Raw genomic sequence first — 16,126 nt, 5'->3', positions numbered from 1 at the left:
CAGTTCAATCCAGTGGGAGCACGGACAGTGAGGTGTGGCCATGCCAAACGCCGTGCTGAGATCTACAGGGACACTTGGTCAAGGAGGCCATCGAGATGGTGGCCCGAGCTCAGCGAAGGCCGCCGGGAGGAGGGAGCCAAAGGCAGAGCAGCTGAGCAGTGAAGGGCGCTTCATCCGCCATGCCCAGTGGCAGCAGGGCACCCAACTGCCCGCCTTCCAGAGGTCAGAGGGCGTCCGCCTGGGAAAGCAGGTATCTTGAGAGGAATTTTATGCTGGAAATTGGACATAAAGGTGTGGGAGGGACTAAATGAGAGATCGAAGGGACGTTCACTCGGAATCAAGAGGCTGAATACACCCTTGGCCCGCACTTTATAAGCCTCCGTTTCCCAACTGGTGGCAGAACCCGTAATCAGCCAGGGCCATCTGTGACCCCTTGTGGGCCTTGACCGTGGCGGGTGCCAGGAGAGTACTTTCTCCCCCTCTTTACCTTCTCTCTCCATCCTGTAATGTCGTCTGTGGAAAGCTCACTGCCTTGGCTGGCAAGGGTTACCCGAAAAATGCCGCATCCAGGCTTGGAGCCTCTGTACTTCAGAAGCAGCCCGGAAGGGCAGGGCGTAGCAGATACAGTGCGACCATGTCTGGCACCAAGACATCCTGTAGGTTGGCTCCGCCTCTCCCACGTTACTCTCAGCCAATGTCCACGAAGAAGCCAGTGCCGGTGTTTCTCTGCACTTGTCTCTCCACCTTCACCTTCCACAACCTCACTTTATAAGTTTTTTTTTGGAGGGTGGATTGAAATTTATAAACATGGTTGAAAGTGCACGTAAGCACACAGCTAGATAAATGTATACACACTGGATATGCCAGGCACGTGCCAGTCAGGTTAAAAAGCAAGTGCCCCATCTGCCCCCCCTCCACCCCACCATGTGTCCTCATCCAGTGACATTCATCCTGACCGCTAACACTCACGTAGCTAAGGAAGAGCGAGGATGCGCTGCGGCACTTGAACTTTGGGGTGGGTGAGGGATGTTGGGATGTCGAAAGTACCCTGGACTGCCAGAGGGACAAACAGATTTGTCTTGGAGGAAGTACAGCCTGAAAACTACCTGGAGTCGAAGGTAGTGAGATTTCTCACTCACTCTGGACATGTTATCGGGACAGAACCAAACCCACAGCTATTGAATCGATATCAATTCATAGCGACCCTGCAGGGCAGGGCAGAACTGCCCCTGTGGGTTTCCGAGACTGCTAATGGGAGTAGAAAGCCCTATCTTTCTCCCAAGGAGTAGCTGGTGGTTTTGAACTGCTGACCTTGCGGGTCACAACCCAGCGTGTAACCGCTACGCTGCCAGGGCTCCTGACCAGGAGAGAACAGTCCCTGGAAAAGGACATTGTGCTTGGGAAAACAGGGGGGCAGAAAAAGAAGGAAGACCCTTGATGAGATGGATTGACACGGTGGCTGTGACCATGGCTGGAACATAGCAATTGTGAGGCTGGCCCCGAGCCAGGCGGCTGTTTGGTTCTGCTGTCCGTAAAGTCGCTATGAATTGGACCCGACTCGACGCGCCTAACGACAGCAGTGTAGCTTCGCTTGCTTTTGTGGTAGAATTCCCATCACGCTCTTCCTTGCTATAGCCTTTGGCCCCCAGATTTCATTTTGGTTTTACTGGATGAAAAAGAATTCTTAGTGGGAGCCAGTAGGAGGTCACTCTAGCTGGCTTAAAGGGAACTGGGTTGATTAAAGGGTACTGTGAAATGTATACACCTCCAGGAGGACTGGAATCAGGCTGGGGGTGCTACGTAGCCAGAAAAAACAGCTGGTGGCAACAAGTTAGGAGAAATAGTCAACCATGGAATGGAACAATTCTGTAGGAGGCATGGCTCAGCATCACTTGCTACTTGGCAGCTAGTGTGCTGGGGACTAGCTATTCGAAGTTTCCATGCGGCTCCAGAAGAAATAAAACTCTCTGGGATTGCCGGAAAATCTGACCTCCCTCCACAGGACTCCCACCTCTTTGTGCCCTGCAAGTCTCGGACCAGCGCATCTGCTCGACAGAGCTCAGTTACCTGAGACGTGCTGGTGGTGCACACGGTGACACGAGGTTGGCTGCTAATGGGAAGGTTGGAGGCTTGAGTCCAGCCAGAGGGGCGTAGCATGAAAGCCCTGCCCATGTGTTTCAGCAAAACCAGCCACTGAAGACTCTGGCACCCTTGAGTGCAGCTGAACTCTGTGGCCACTGGGTTTAAAGTGACATGAGGAATCTGAGATACAAAGGGGCTCGAGATACTTCGCTGTAGCTTTCCATCTTCTGAAGTATGTGAACGCAAGCCAAAGGGAAGTTGAGATGGGGGATCAGGGAGCCCATCGATGGAATCAAAATTATGAGTCTGTGCATTACCCCAGGGGCAGAGCTTGAAGTCAGTGTTGGATCACGGTGTTGCACAATTCAAGGGGGCTGCTGCTTAGACCCAAAGGGACAATGAGCGCTACATAAAAACGTCACCAAAGGAACCAGACACTGGAGGGAGGAGAAAAGTGAGGGACTGCTGCCAAGGGTTCAAGTAGAGAGCAAATGTTTTGAGAATGATGAGAGCAATAAATGTACAAATGTGCTTGAAAAAAGAGTAAAAGAGATGTATTCTCTGGTGAGGGCAGCAGGTGTACAGATGTTCTTGACACAATAGATGGATGGATGGATTGTGGTAAGAGTTGTACAAGCCCCCGATAAACTGATTTTTTAAAAAGAAAAGGAACCAGCCACCATGTGTAAATCAGCAGAGTCCACAGCTAGCAGAAGCAGACCCACGGGAATCTCAGACATTTGAAAGGACAGTGGCAGATTGTGACAATAATTATGCTCCCCCTTAAATAAGGTTACACTTGAAAATCCCTCCATAGGATGACAACAACAAAACCTATAGAAGTAAGCTGGCAGTTTGAAAAAGAACCTCACAATGACATGCTCCACCTAGCTCTGGCCATCGGCCTGCCAGAGGAGTAGTAAAGGCCAGGTCCTGGCCGCGGGGAAGCTCCATGCGGCACCTCTCATGCTCCAGGCTCCCCCATGAACTCAGGAGGCTAGCTAGACTCCTGCTGCGAAGACATCCTTCTTGCCTCGCTCCTTCCTCTGCCTGCCCCTGCTTCTCTCTCTCAGGAGAGCACTTTGAGTGCATGCAAGTCCCCACTTCCAGCTCTGCTCCTAGGGAATCCCACCGGAATGAAGGGTGGCTTCCAGAACACTGGGGCTCTATTAAATGAAGAGGGCTTACCAGAGCCCTCTTTTGCTGCTCTGGAAGCCCCTGCTGCGCGCTCACACACACACCCCTATTGTGTTACACTCGTGTGTATAAGAAAGAGGTTTATATACAAGAGCAACTGAACATAGAGAAAACATCCCAGCCCAGTCCGGATCAAGTCCGTAAGTCTGATATTAGCCCATATGTCCAATACCAATCTATAAAGTCTTCTTCAGACTCATGAAACACATGCAATGACACCGAATGCAGGAAGATCACAGGCCAGTGGGTGGGAAGTCTTGTGGACCCCGTGGCAGGGGAAGCATCTCCGCACTGATGTGAGTCCACTTGACTCCTCCAGTTTCAGGGCTCTAGTGTAGCTCCATGTGACTTGTCAAGAGGAATGTCTTGCAGGGAGTGAAAGTGTGTCCTATCTCCAGTGAGCCTCCTTATCTCCTTAGCGCCTCCAAATGAGGTCATCAAGCTGCGGCCTGATTGACAGGCTAAGCCCCACCTCTTCACTTTTTATAGTCTCTAATTGACAACAGATCATGTAACTACTACACCTATAAACACACACCTACACACACACACACCTACACATACCCTACTGCTGCTGAGCTGCTCCTTCAAGGAAGTGGGTTTGAAGGAATTCTGCCAACCTTGAGGTTTGATCACAGGCTTTGGTTTTCAGGTGCAAGCAAGAGACAGGATCCCCTTGACTCCCTCAGCAGAGGGCCAGGGACATGGCTGCCAGGGTCTTGACACATGCTCCTGGCCTGGCCTGTCCCTGGGGCCCTGGGGGCTCCATGCTGTGTACCAGTGGGGGCATTGCTGGCAGGTCCACTCTGCAGCCATTCAGCCACATTCCACCGGCAGCCACAGTCGATTTTGGCATGCTGTCCCTCTAGGCCCATCTCCAAGGAGGGCCTGGGGAGCAGCCCAGATAAACCAGCTCTCACCGCAGAAGCCAATGTTGGCTGGCCTTGAGGCAGTGCCAGCCCAACAGTGGCCAGACCCGTCCCCACCCACTTGAAGGTAGATTCAGGTCTTGAGTGAGTGGGTGGATGTGCCAGGGGGCTGGGTCAGAACCCACGGTGGAAAGAAACCCTAGACAGGCAGTGGGCACAGGGACCGTGACCGGAGGGCTTCCCTGTCCTCTACTCCAGCCTGAGGGAGACCTTCAGGCACCGAGCTGATGAGGAGGACACCTTTTAGCGAAGAGCCAGATAGACAGACAGCCCCTTACCTGCCAGGGGCAGGCATCCACACGCACCTCTCCGCCTCCCAAGACCCAGGTGTCTAGCTTCCCTAGCTGAGCCTCTTCTGAGCAGCCCAGACTGGGGAGACCACCTCACAGCCAAGGGCACCTCAAGGGCCAAGCTGGCAGGAGAGGGGGCAGAAGAGGCGCTGGAGAAAGTGATGTTGACAAGTCCGGTGGCCAAGCGGTTCTGCGCTGGGCTGCTAATGGAAAGATTGGCAGTTGGAACCCACCAGCAGTCCCAGGGTGAAAGATGCGGCAGTGTGGTTCCATTAGGACCACAGCCGTGACCCCGATGGGGCAGTTCTGCTCTGCCCTGCAGGGTCCCTGTGGCTTGGAACAGGCCTGGCAGCAGTGATTTCATTTGTGTGTGTGTAGGGGTGGGGCGGGGGATGGGGGTGGAGAGGATGTTGGGCCTCAAGGAACCCCAGACATGGTGCTTGACAGCATTTTTCCTTCGTTCTCTTTCAAGAAATAAAACAGCCACAAGGAATGTGCAAAAACCTGTCTTGCTTCTGGTGACCCCGCTGGGAAGCCTCTTCTGAGTCTCTGGTGTCATGAAGTCACCTCTGTGTTTTGAATGTGTTTCTGTGGGGGCCTGGACACTCAGAAAACCCCCCTCACCCCGCTCCCCACCCCCATGGCAGTGCCTACAGCTCCAAACCCAGGAACTCCCACCCACCTGGGGCCACCCCTCTTCCGGCCCCTGGGAAACCCGGGCCTCTGGGAAGTGAGGAGAGGCAGAGCCTCCTGGACGGGTGAGCCAACAGAGGAGGCCCAGAGTGAGGAGTCCACCTGGGAGGAGACTGAATGGCATCTGGGGAAAGGCTCATTGAGGAATTCAGTGGTGTGTCCCTTTTGCCTTGTTCTCAGGCCCACTCCACCCCAAGAAGGTGGCAGAGGGGTTGAGTGGCAGTATGAAGGGGCTGAGGTGCTCTGCAGAGCTTGGGGACTTGTTTCTTAGAAGCTGACATTTCTGCTTTTTTCAAACTTCATTTTTAAGTTTTTATTTGGAACTGGGTGAAGCTCTACGGAGCAGATCGGTTTCCCATTCAACCATTCATACCCATTTGCTTCATGTCACTGATCTCAATCCCCACAATGCAACACAACTCATCTCCCTACTTTCCAGAGTTCCTTGTGTCTTTCTCCCCTGGCCTAACCCTCTGAGCTTTGTTCTTGGGTAAGCTCTGAAGTGAAGAAATAAAACTGACCTTACTTGATGACACAGCCCTGCTGACAGAGTGATTACTCACTGGGCTGCTAACTTAGAGGTCAGCACCTCAAAACCCCCACCACCTCCATCGGAGAAAGACTGGGCTTTCTATTCCGGTAAAGCAGGGGTTCTCAACCTTCCTGATGCTGCGACCCTTTCATACAGTTCCTCATGTGGTGGTGACCCCCCCAACCATAAAGTTATTTTTGTTGCTACTTCATGACTGTCATTTTGCTACTGTTATGAATTGGGCGACACCTGGGAAAGGGTCGTTTGACCCCCAAAGGGGTCGAGACCCACAGGTTGAGAACCCCTGCTGTAGAGCTATAGTTTTAGAAACTCACAAAGGCAGTTCTGCCTGTCCTCAGTTGGCATCAATTTGATGGCAGTGAGTTTGGGTTTTATGGTTTGTTTGTTTGTTTAGTGAATAGCATGATTATGTACTTTTTTTTAAGTCCCCAAGATAATTTATGGATAAAATATTACTACAAAGGAGCTAATCAAGTCTGCTGGATACAAATCAGACAACAAAATTAATATGTTTCTTTATGTCTGCAATAAACAAAAAATGGACTTTTAATAATGATATAATTTACAACAGCATAGGTCAGAAAATACCTAGGAATAAATTGAATAAAAGATGGGCAAGACTTCTACACAGAGGCTTAAGGAAATACGATGAAGTATTTTAAAAATGTACAGAAACAGAGAGTTATGCACTATTCATGGGCCGAGCTGCTCGGTCTTTAAAGAGGTTTATTCTCCATTTGTTGATCTTTAAATTTGATATAATCCAATGAATGGCCAATAGGTTTTTGAAGAAATGGATGTTCCTAAGCTGGATGTAAAATTTGAATGAAAATGCAAAGGCCCTAGTGAAGCCATGGTGATCATGAAGCAGAGTTTAAGTTGGAGGACATACCTTACCAGCTATAAAAACATGCTGGAAACCTAAAGTAATTAAGGTAGTGTAGTGTTGATACACAAAAAGTTGTTTTTTTATTTTTAAAGCCACGGTTTGGGATTGAAAATGCAGAGCAGGAAATCCCACACCTCTGGACATTTGACTTAAGACAGAGCTGCTGCTGTAGTGTGGTGGAGAAGCTATGGCAATTTCAGTAACTGGTGCTGAGTCAATTGGCTGCACATTCACATCAGACGCAAAAATCAATTCCAGGTGGACTCTGGATAAAAACATAAAAGTTAAAAACAATAAAGCCTCTAAAATATCTCCTGGAGTTTGGGGCACGTAAAGATGTCTGAAACAAGCTACAAGAAGCACTAGCAACCCAAGAACCCACTGCCATGGAGCCCATTCCAACTCCAACCTTACAGAGGGGTTCGGAGAGGATCAGACATCCTCATCTGTTCCCCTCGGAGTGGCTGGTGGGTTTGAACCTCTGACCGTGCAGTTACCAGCCCAATGCCTAACCCCAAACACTAATCGGAAATAAAGGAAACAGTAAATAAAGGTTAATAACTTGGGCCCTCACCCGTGTAGAACTTCTAGTCATCAAGCGTCCTATAACAAGAGCAAAGGAAAGGAGGTGACAAGCGATCTGAAGTCCATAGGAATGGGGGTCTTCTTGTGGCCTCCACACTTGGCTTCGAGGAAGTAGCTCATTTCCCATCCACTAGTCGGTGGATGTTGTTACTACCACTGAAGTGTCAGAGGGAGCAAGCTTGAGGCGGTAAGTGCAATGGGGGAGGGGGGTGGGCTGGGGAAGTGATCGCCCTGCATTAAGAAGCTAGGAGTTTCAGAGCCTCACCCACCGTCAAGAGTCTGCCTCAGTGGTTCTCAACCTTCCTAGTGCCGTGACCCCGAAATACAGTTCCTCATGTTGTGGTGACTACCCCCCACCATAAAAATATTTTCATTGCTACTTCGTCACTGTCATTTTGCTACTGTGATGAATCGTCATGTAAATATCTGATACGCAGGATGTATTTTCATGGTTACAAATTAAACATGATTAAAGCATAGTGATTCATCTCAAAAGCAATATGTCATTCTACACTGTGAAATATTTATTTCGAATGACAAATAAATGAAATGTTGTCTTGAAGCGTGGTGTAGCATGGGTAACAGTCTTCCCCCCAGGTACTCATCTGTGGGCATATCTGCATGTGGGCAGACCCACCGGGAGATGGATGGAGGAGCGGTCTCTCAGTGCCTATATGTTTCCTGATGGTCTTAGGCAACCCCTGTGAAAGGATCGTTCGACCCCCAAAAGGGTGGTGACCCACAGGTTGAGAACCACTGGTCTCCCTCTTCTTGGAAAGACAGTGTGACCTGTCAACTTTTCCTTATCGAAGAAGAGATAGGAGAGGTGGGGTGCACTGGGGCATCTACAGCTGGCGGTGTGGTTGGAGACATCGACGTTTCTAGACTGCTCTTGAGGACATGCTGCTTTATTGTTTCAGCTTTCACGTTGAGCTCCATCTGCCACCCGGCTGTCTTCTTTTCTTGTCACTGTTGTGGGACATACACATGGCAAAACACACACACCGTGTGGAATTGGTATTTGCGTGTGATGGGAAGCAGGGGCCAAGACTAATTTTTTTTTTAAATACAAATGTCCAATCGACACAAATGCCATTGATTGAGAACACCATCCTTTCCAAACGGCCAGACGGCTCTCATCATTTGGGGAGAGCTTTATTTTTGAGAGAAAGTACCAAATCAAACTCAAGGTGCCATCGGTTCCGACCCACAGCGACCCGAGAGGATGGCGTGGAGCTGCCCTGGTGGCTTGGCGAGGCTGCCCGTCTTTAGGGGCGGAGTAAACCTCCTCTTTCTCCTGCAGGGCAAGTCACGGCTTCAGACTGCTGGCCTGGTGGGCTAGCAAGCCCCTCTCGTCAACTTCCTACCAGGGGAAGTGAGAGCCGCACCAAGATGGGTGTGGGGGAAGAGAGACATGCTAAGCACCGCCGGGCAAAAGTTGCTGTCTGCCTTCCCTGGGTCAACGAGGCCTGTCCACAGTGGGCCTATCTGAGCCCAATGAAACATCAGACAAGGCCCACCTGCAGGGTCGATGCAGCCCCCACAGTGGCCTCATTCTGAAGGGGATGCATGACACGGCTCTCTCTGCAGGGTGAGAGGCCAAGCGTGGGACTCCCATCCTATCCCCCTGCCTTCTGGCCCTGCAAGGAAAAATCTTCAGGGTGAGCTGACATCGAGAAGGCTGCCTGTGTCACCTGGTGACCGGATCATCCCAACTAGAAATAGCTTGAGTCGAATTTCTGTCACCCGGTCCCAAGAGAGATGGGACCCACAGATAGGGGAAACCTCAGGCTCCCTCTCAGCCTCATCTTCCACAGGGTGACTTCCCAGAGACCTCCTTCAGAGCATGCCCGTCTTTACCCCGTCAGTGGACACCTGTCACTTCCACCTGCCAGCACCTGCATCTCTGTGCCGGAAGACTACCTGGAGCCACTGGGGACTTTGGTTCCCCCACCCAGACGGGAATTCGTGTTCCTCTTGCTTTCCCCGCAGATCCTCATCACCGACTGATGGGAGGTGGTGCATAAATACCCCCGGTCCCTTACCTCTCCGGTGGGCAATCGCTGAGCCACAATCTGCACGCTGTCATTCAGAGTTTCCCGGGGGGACTGAGCGTCAGCAAACCCACAGTGGTAACTCCGCCATATTCTTCCCTGCCCCGTCTGCTGTCTCACTTCCTTTCCTCCTGCTTGGTGCTTCCTGGAGTCCCCTCCCAAACAAAGCAACTGAATTCAGAGCCCTGACTCTGAGGGGTACCCAAACTAAGGCACCCTTGTGGTAGTTACATAATCTGGTGTCAATTTGAGAGGATTGCATAAGAAGGGGTGGAATCTGGCCTGTCAATCAAGATCTAATCAATGAGGCCTCTGTGTGGGTAGGGCCTCCTCCTGAGAATTCTGGGAAATCCTGTATTTCCTTCTTGGAGGCGGGAGACAACTCTGTCTCTCTCTCTGCTCATTCCCTGGGAGACATTGCAGCTGACAAGACACATGGAACTACGCTAGTGCCCAGAGCTGGAGAAGCCACATGGACCTACCTTGATGCAACCAGACCTCTGAAGCCGGAGAAGCCACATAGAGACCCCTGCCAGTGCCGAGATGCTTACAACGCCACTGGATCCAAAGACTTTCTAGCCACTGGCCTGTGGTCGTCCTGCATTTGGCGTCATTGCATGTGTTTCGTGAATCTGAAGAGGACTTTATAGATTGGTACCAGACATATGGACTAATATCAGATTTAGGGGCTTGGACTGGACTGGGTTGGGATGCTTTCTTGTACAATTACCCTTTATATAAAACTCTCTCTTATACACATATGAGTTTCTATGGATTTGATTCTCTAGTCTACCCAGACTAACACAACCCTTCAGTGCAGGTGGCTGAGGCTACTGTAACCAATAGGATTTCTATCACAAGTCTGGGCTACCCAGCACTTTTAGAGATCAATTCTGATGAACCAATCACTCTATCTTATGAACAAAGCCTCGAGGGCTACATCTAAGCTGAGACTCGGCTCTCTGATATGATTTGTTGGACAGTGAGGTCTCTGCTACAGATTTATATAAAATCAAAGCTTCTGCCAAGTAGCATAACTTCATCCTCAGACTTGGGATGGCTGCAGCCAGATTGCGAATGGAACCCTACTGGATTAATGGATGAAGGGATCCAGGGTGGAGTTCTGTCTGTGAGGGCCAGAAGATGCCCTGGTTGGTTTGGGGAGGCGCTAGAGACCTTGGTGTGATGGATTACTTTTATGTGGTTTTTCTTGCCATGCTCACATGATTAGGTGGGGGTGATGCAAATAAAGTGCTTTATAGCTCACCAAGGGGATTGGACTGCTTGCTGCAAGTGCAAATAAGGTGTTTGGATCCCTAAAAGGGGGACTGCTCAGTTAAAATGAGCTATGGAAGAGGCAAAAAGGAGGGAGTGCTATGACCAGGAAGAAGAAACGGGAGCGGAGTGCATCCTTAGGCCCCAGGGTCCCTGCACGGAGAACGTCTTAGACCCAGGAGACAGAGAGAGAGGTAGCACCAGCAATGGGGCCAGATGGTGAGAAGCACTGGATGGGAAACAGTGGCAGGGGCAAAAGGAGACCCCAATATGAAACGGCACAATAGACATCCCCAGCGCATGGAGCATGACCGTCACAGTGGGCGTGCTGACCCATGGAGCAAGGGCTGAGTGCCTGTGGGCAGGAGTGTTGCTGGTGGAGGGGCTGCCTCCTGGTGCTTGCTGGTAGAGGTCTGCAACCCCGAAGGAGGGAGAGAGCTGAGTGCCTGAGGGCATGAGGCAGGCTGGCAGAGTGGGTGCCGCTGGGCACTGATGGATGGAGCTAAAGAGCTTTGTTACACTTGCCTGCGCAGGGCAGAGGCTGGGCCAAGTGCCAGGGAGAGGTCTGCATGTGGGCACAGCTGAGAAGCAGCTGTCCTGATCTAAGCACTATCCTTAGTCCCTCCTGATCCTGAATGTAACATGTCACTTCCCTAATAAGCCCCCGTGAGCATCATCTGCGAGTTCCACGTGACCATGTCAACAAATAATCAAGCCTAGCAAAGGAATAGAGAGTCTATGGAGGGATGGTTGGGGACAGAAGTGCTCAAAGTGATTGGGAGGGTGGAGCTATGTCTGACCGTTGCCTCCCGAGAACCAGCTTTGGGCAGACGCTGTAAAGGTGATTCTCTCCCCTTTCTGACAGACCGAGACTGCTGCGGACACGTCTCTGGTGGACTAAGGTGCTTCTGACGCAGGGTTTGTGGTCCAGGGTAACTCGCCTCTCACTCAAGTGCTTGTTTTTTTGGTTTTTTTTTTTTTTTTTTTTTTTTGTGGGGGCGGACTATGAAAACCTTGGTGTGTGATATTTACCCAATTGGGTTGACAGTTTTCATCTCAAATGACAGCTCTGAAGGACTCTGTACTGTAGCTGGTCCTGTGACATCGCAGAGGCTGTAGGGACCCTGTGCATGTGCCCTTGGGTTTGCTGGTCTAGTATTTGGCATCCCATGGCAAGCATTGTGACTGTGTATCAATACTACGTTCCCTTAACCCCCCTACAGAAATCCCAAGTGTGGCTCAGGGTAAATGTTCACTGTGTATTAAAGTTTATCATGCCTGGAACTTGTGGGGGAAGTCAGACGCTTACAGACATCCTCCCCGAGGGCAGTTAGTCACCAGACTACAGGGTAGGCCAGCTCCCTGCTACTGGGGACAATAAACCAGTTCTCCCTGAGGCCTGCGACCAAGCGTTCTCACCCTACTGATAATGGTTCCTGTGGAGGTCCAGAGAACAGGTCAAAGTTAAGCTGCCATCCTGAATCTAGCATCCGCCCATCCTGTCACATGTATGTACACCCCCCAATCCTTCCTCTTCCCATTGCGAGTCGTCCCTAGACCACCCCCTCTCATGACTGCATTACCTATAGCACAACCCCTTCCTGTGATGTATGTCCTCACCTGTAATTAGGGGGCTTGCATGTCCCCAGAGAAGATTAAAAGCCTGGGCTAGCATTAAACCCTCTCTCTCCCTCCACGCGGACCACCAAGCCAGGCTGAAGTGAGCATGCTACCATGAATTATGTGTGACTCCATTTATTTCAATACTTCTCTTTTATCTCTCATGCTCTCTATAACCTTACTGTGATCGTTACTTATTATCGCTGTACATACAATTGCACCTACCGGACCCATAATGATGTTAGGGTCTGGCTTCTCCTGACAAATGGCGCCTATCGTGTGGCAATATGAGTTATATCCCATGTAACAATTGTACAGCCCCACCGGAATGTAGAGTGAATGGAAAATTGTGTGACGTGAGGATCTGGCGTGGGGACTGGCAGGTAAGCAGTGGAAATAGTGACTGAGTGTTTTAAAGAGGACCATGGGGCAAGGTAAAAGTAAACCTGAAACTTATGGTACTATGCTCATCTACTTACTGAAGAGACAGGGTGTAAAAGTAACAAAGAAAAAGATGCAATGTCTGACTCGGAACCTCAGGGACAAATCTCCACGGGGAATGGTGACACCTGAGTTGGAGCCACGCACGACCCCGGCTTTCTGCCTCCTTATGTGTAGCTCGGCCTCTGGTCACCTCAGAGAGGCCAGAGCTGGACAGGAAGTATCTGGTGCTATGTGGAACCCTTGGCCTGACCCTGGGGTCCAGATGGTAAAGGACAAAGGGTGGCAGGTACCCAGCCCTCCAGGGATCTCCATGTGGGGATGGGATTTCAGGTTTCTGCAGTCGTTGGACCTTGGCTATTGTCTTCAGGGAGAGGTCAGGGGCCAACAAAAACGACCAAATGACCACCTACAAACTTTGAATAAAGATCTAATTTAAAGAAAAAAAGATGCAATGTTTTCTAAAAGTAGTAAAAAGGTATAATGCATGGTTCCCAGAGGAAGGAACTTTTGGTCTAGAGACCTGGGAGGAAGTCATTGTAAAGTTATAGAGAGCATGAGAGATAGAAGTATTGAAATAAATGGAGTCAGACACAATTCATGGTAGCATGCTCACCTCAGCCCCTCTTGGTTATCCACATGGAGGGAGAGAGAGGGTTTAATCTGGCTCAGGCTTTTTATCTTCTCTGGGGACATGCAAGCCCCCTAATTACAGGTGAGGACATACATCACAGGAAGGGGTTGTGCTATAGGTAATACAGTAACGAGAGGGGGTGGTCTAGGGACATACATGCAATAGGAAGAGGAGGGATTGGGGGTGTGACAAGATGGGCGGATGCTAGATTCAGGATGGCAGCTTAAGTTTGACCTGTTCTCTGGACCTCCACAGGAACCATTATCAGTAGGGTGAGAATGCTTGGTCTCAGGCCTCAGGGAGAACTGGTTTATTGTCCCCAGTAGCAGGGAGCTGGCCTACCCTGTATTCTGGTGACTAATTGCCCTTGGGGAGGATGTCTGTAAGCGTCTGACCTCCCTCCACATGGAATGTCTACTAGAGAGATTAAAATGAGTAATTTCTTAAGAATTACAGGCCTACACTATAAAACAACAAATTTTATGCAAAACAATGTACCACTTTGGGTATAAAATCACTGACATAAGCCGCCAGTTAGTGGATCCATACCCCAGATCCCTTCCCCTTGGGTGGGAAAACTCTGAGGTGTGTCCTACACTGGGAACTTGTCTCTAACCCTGTCTCTGGAAGAACCGAAATGAAGACATGGGGGGGGGGGGGAGCCACATGGTTGAATTATGTCTGCTGTGTTGAGCGGGCAGTCAGGGGTCATTTGAATGATCGCCTGAGCGGTGTTTTAAGATCTTGGAGGACTGACTGATGTCCCATCTCATGTGATCTGACCTATCCCAGGAACCAAGAATACCCAAACAAACAAACAAACAAACAAACAAACAAACACCGCAACGACATCGAGTCAATTCCAACACATGGCGACACTACAGGGCAGGGTGGAAGTCTCCGCTGTGGGTTTCTGAAACTGTAACTCTTTACAGAAGTACAAGGCCCCATCTTTCACCCAGTCCCACGACGATGCCTTCCTATACTCAGCATAGAGTCCTACAAATGTTCAGACTCGAAGGGCCCTGGCCAGTGGGAGCTCCTTGGAGCCTGAATGAATGGAGCAGCTCTTGGTACGGCAGGTTGGAAGAAGAAAGTAGGGAGGGGGCCGGGAGCGCACCGTGAGTCAGGCCGGCTCCCCAGAAGGCTATCCCTGCGTGATGGTGAACGCTATGAGGCAACTTGGCTAGGCTGAGGTTCTCGAGCATATTAATAGATGTGCTGGCCAGGCTCGCTCGCTCTCAGCCCTACACTCTTCCCATCACCTGAACTCCAGTTCTCGGGACGTAAGTCTGGGATGAACAGCAGCGGTAATTACATAACAAGTGTGTGGTCATCTATGAGTGTGTGAAGGCATAAGGATAGGTAAGCACAGATGAGTACATATGTGTGCGCAGATAAATATCTATACATCCTGACACGTGTGAGCATGCTTATAGGTTACAGCTACGAGGACTTTCCGGACACAAATACTCCGTGCCATTGGTTTTCTGGGTTGGAAAACGCGGGACCTCTGTGACAGGGGGCAGCTGGCACTGTATAGTTTACAACATTCATGCTATGAAAAAGAAAAAGTTCACTAACAAACGATTCTTGAACTAAAAAAAAAAAGAAAAGCTTCATGTTCTGCACCCACGTTTAGTGAGCCACAGCTGGGGGTTTTAAAAGCTTGTGGGTTGCCATCTAAGAGTCAACAATTGGCTTCCATTCATCAGAAGCAATGGAGAAAGAAGGAAACCAATGTCTCAGAGAGAAAAAAATTAGTCTGCACAAGTCATACCCTCACCTACCTGAGACCAGAAGAATTAGATGGTGCCCGACGACCATTACCTACTGTTCTGATCAAGTCCATGGACCCTGGTAAACTCACTGCCACGGTTGAGTCGGACTCATAGCAACCCTACAGGACAGAGCAGAGCTGCTCCCTCGGATTTCGAGGCTGTAAAGCTTTGACAGGAGCAGCCAACCTCATTGTTCCCCCATAAAGCAGCTGGTGGATTTGAACCACCAGCCCTACGGTGGGCAGCCCAACACTTAACTCACTATGCCACCAGGGCTCCTTCCAGACCCTGTTATAACATGAGAAAAATGCAGAACAGAATACAGACTCTGAAAATGTCGACTAACTGGACCCACTATGGCTAGAGGACAGTCAGTGACTATCACCCTGAGAGTCTTTCAACCTTGAACCCAAACTCCCCCTTGAGGTGACCTTTTAGCAAAACAACAGACTGGCACACCACATAAAGGCTCCCCGTAAGTATAGCACTCCTTATGAAAAACACATGTATGAGGTAAATACAGAGACAGTAACAGGATGAATTGTGCAGGGAGGTGGGAGGGAAATGGGGAGCCAATAACAATGGGTACAGGAAAAGAGTCTTCTCAAATCGGTTGTGGTGATGGGCGCACAACTCTTCCTAGTATCACCGAATGGTTGAATTGTATGAGGTGTGAATTTCATGCCCATAAAACAATTTAAAATCGGTATGAGACCAAATGGTCAACAGTCACTCTAAAGCAACGCTGAGAAGACAAGGCGCTGGGAAACTGGACTACTGGAAATGGAACCACCAGGCTGCCATCAACAAGGAGGTTGGCGCCCTGAGTAACATGGAACTGACGCTGCTGAGCAATTTGCTCAGACATAGTCGGAACAGGGCCCATTTGCTGTGTCAGTTTCCCCTGGAAACACAACAGACTATTATTAAAAAGCAAACAAACGAAGTCCTCTGGCTTCCTCTCTCCCTGCAGGTTTTGGCTTCGCGACCGAGGCAGCAGAGGTCTCCAGCTTGCTGCCTGATCCTCGGGTCTGGGACTTGCCAGCCCATCCCCTGCAATGGGCCAAGCCATATCCAAGGAACAAAACTCTCCTTCACATTGA

Source organism: Tenrec ecaudatus, unplaced genomic scaffold, assembly GCF_050624435.1.
Source record: "Tenrec ecaudatus isolate mTenEca1 unplaced genomic scaffold, mTenEca1.hap1 Scaffold_2374, whole genome shotgun sequence".
Classification (NCBI taxonomy): Eukaryota; Metazoa; Chordata; class Mammalia; order Afrosoricida; family Tenrecidae; genus Tenrec; species Tenrec ecaudatus.
The sequence above is the reverse complement of the archived record's forward strand: the minus strand, read 5'-3'. Positions refer to the sequence as shown.